A 3,071-nucleotide genomic window follows, 5' to 3' on the forward strand; every position below is an offset into this window, starting at 1 on the left:
GTCTGTGTGTCCTTAAATTAATGTTGAATTATATATTGTATTTTTAACACACTTCAACCCTGGAATGATTTTCCCCCCCTTCCTGACCTTCATCACTTTTTTGGGTGATTTGGCAGTGCGTTGTTTGAATTGACAATTGTGCGTCCTTGTAACATGGCTCCTCCTAGTAAATTATCTTCATTTTATTAGCACAAAGCGATTTTGTATTTGGTTGTCTTTGATCACCTCTGCTTTTTTAGTTTTGGTGATTAACCACCAACAAACCCAAAATGCATTTTTCTAAATATGCTTTTTTTTCTCTCTTTTCGCTCTAAAGAAAGATAGTCACAAAAATATATCACCATGATTTTTTGGGACCTCATTTGATGCTGATACGTAGTCTTTTAGTAAACAAAAATGTGTTAAAATGAATCACAATTTAAGCGTTTCTTGATTGTTTTTTTTTAAAGTTCTATCGTTTAGTAAATATGGTCTATTTTGCTGGCATTTTTAAAATCTTGCCATTTTTGAAACTAGTAATGGCGTTGCTAACCTTTTTTTTTTATTTTTTTTTATTTTTTTTTCTGGTGACTGCCACATTATGGCGGACACATTGGCCAATTTCCATACATTTTTGTGACCATTGTCATTAATACAGTGATCAATGCTGTCCAAAATTGTCTTGATTACTGTAAAAATGTCACATGCAGTGAAGGTGTTTTATTAAGCACAAGGGGGCCAAGGAATGGTTTAAAGTGTGTTCTGGGTGAGTGTTTTTCTTAACTGTCTGGGGGATGGGCTAGCAGTGACATGACCCTGATCACTGCTCCCAATGACAGGGAGCAGACGATCGGTGTCATGTGACTAGGCAGAAGCGTGAAAGAAAGTTTGTGTTGTAATGTACAATGTTTAATGTGCCAAAGTACTTATTTTGTTTTTTTTTCTGCTTTTTGCCTCCCCAGTTTCCTTCATCGCCACAGGAATGGCAGACTGTGGCATCCCATTTTGCCACCCGGTGGGACTTTCCTAACTGCGGTGGTGCCATAGATGGGAAGCACGTCCACATTGTGCCACCACCCCATTCGGGGTCATACTTTTTTAATTACAAGGGGTTTCACAGTATTGTGTTAATGGCGGTGGTGTCGGCACAGTATGAATTTCTCTATGTGGACGTGGGGAAGAATGGCCGCATGTCGGATGGAGGAGTCTTCGCCGAGACGGAGTTCTACCGCCGTCTACAGACAGGTGGCCTGGGCTTGCCACCTGATTCGGAGAATGTGGAGGAACTACCCTTTGTATTCATTGCGGATGAGGCTTTTGCTCTGGACAACCACATAATGCGGCCATTCCCCCAAAGAGCCCTCACCCCGGAGAGGAGGGTTTACAACTACCGGCTGGCCAGAGCGAGAAGAGTGGTGGAAAATGCTTTTGGCATAATGGCCAGCCGGTTCCGTGTATTTCTGACGGATCTCAACCTAGCGGAATACAAACTGAACCATGTCATCCTTACGTGCTGCATTTTGCACAACTTTTTGCACAAATATTCCACTACATATTTCTCAGGAATAATGCCGGAGGCTGGAGTTGGGCCAGAATCCATGACAGGCCTGGATACTGGCCGTACTGGCTTGGCCCCCCAAAGTGCACGGGAAGTGCGTGAGAGATATGTCACTTATTTTAATGGTAGGGGGGCCATTGCAATGCCACCCAATATTTAATTTTAAAAAAGAGGAAAATAATAAAATAACCTCAAATCTGAAATGTGTTTTCTTGCTTGCTTTTGGTTTGTGCTGTCTCCTATGTTATCCTAGTGTACTTGTAGTGCCAAGTGTATTTTCATTAAATTCAATAAGGCCCATTGTCACTGGATACACAAAATCCCTTTTCCCAAACTGGTATTATAAGCATTGAAAGAATACGCCACACATTCTTGATTATTCAAAATTTTAATTTGGCCACATTCACATGTGCCATTGAATATTTAGTGATCTAAAATTTTTTGGGGGTTTATTTAACTTTCTTTGCCAAACATTTTTTTGTTTCCTTTTTTTTCAATTTTTTATAAACTTTTTTTTTTTTTTTTTTTTTTGTGGTTTTTATTTTTCTAGAAAAAATATGAAAAATGTATAAAACAACAATCAGCCACAATCGTAAAAATTGGTGAAGTAAAACAATCTTTGAACTAAAACAAGGGAAATGAAGAACATGATCGATATTATGGAGAAACGGATTATATTCTCCCCAAAATATCGATCATGTTCTTCATTTCCAGCTGCATATTGTCAATCTGAGTCTTCATGAGATCCAGGCTAGTTCGCATGTCATCTAGTTCCCCATTCCAGCCCATTATCTGGCCAATCAGCCTTTGTGCGCTGTCACTGGAAAATGGGGCCCTTTCCACAAACAGAACATCACCTACAATAGATGGGAAAAATTGGGTCAAAAATTAGGCAGTCATACATGGATTTCAACAAGCTGGGGTGTCAGACACTCACCTGGTGGGGTGCCCAGCTCCCCTACTTCCTCCACCTCTCCTTCCTCAACCTCTCCTTCCTCGACATCCTCGGGGGGGCACTGGTGCTTGGAAATGTGTCGCTTTCCACAACCACAACATCACCTAAAATAGATGTAAAAACATGTGTTTGGAAATATGCAGGTATACATCGATTACCTGAAGCTGTGGTGTCAGACACTCACCTGGTGGGGTGCCCATCTCCTCTCCTTCTTCCACCTCTCCTTCCTCCACATGCACATCCACGGGGGGGATGGGGCTAACCTCACATTCCTGCTGGCAAGGATGGCGGTCCCTGGGATCCTGCTTTGTGAGGCTTTTCTCCCCTATGAGAAATTAACAAACCAAAAGGTATACTTTAGCACACAGATATTTAAGGCCAGAACTAGGAAGATGAAACCTTGATTAGAAGTGTTGTACAATTGTCGGTTTATGAAGAGATGCAAAATGTGAAGACATGAGAAATCAATTCACTTTGCCAAAAAAGCTAATAAGTAGGTTTTTGTGCCAAGGTTCACACATGCCCAACCCCCCCCCCCCCAAGTATACCAGGGAACCCCGTGTGGCGTGTGGTTTACCC

At 41.5% G+C, this 3,071-nt stretch overlaps 1 long non-coding RNA gene across 1 annotated transcript; it reads right to left on the reverse strand.

The window, feature by feature from the left end:
* Positions 1 to 2,291: 2,291 nt before the first annotated feature.
* LOC143943318 (uncharacterized) lies at positions 2,292 to 2,836 on the reverse strand. Its single transcript, XR_013264909.1, has 3 exons — positions 2,677 to 2,836; positions 2,475 to 2,596; positions 2,292 to 2,394 (listed from the first exon to the last, which is right to left on the reverse strand). It is a non-coding gene; the product is annotated as an uncharacterized LOC143943318 (long non-coding RNA).
* Positions 2,837 to 3,071: the final 235 nt, after the last annotated feature.

This window comes from Lithobates pipiens, unplaced genomic scaffold (genome assembly GCF_037356315.1).
Source record: "Lithobates pipiens isolate NorthernLeopardFrog02 unplaced genomic scaffold, aLitPip1_a1.2 Scaffold_30, whole genome shotgun sequence".
In the NCBI taxonomy this organism is placed as follows: Eukaryota; Metazoa; Chordata; class Amphibia; order Anura; family Ranidae; genus Lithobates; species Lithobates pipiens.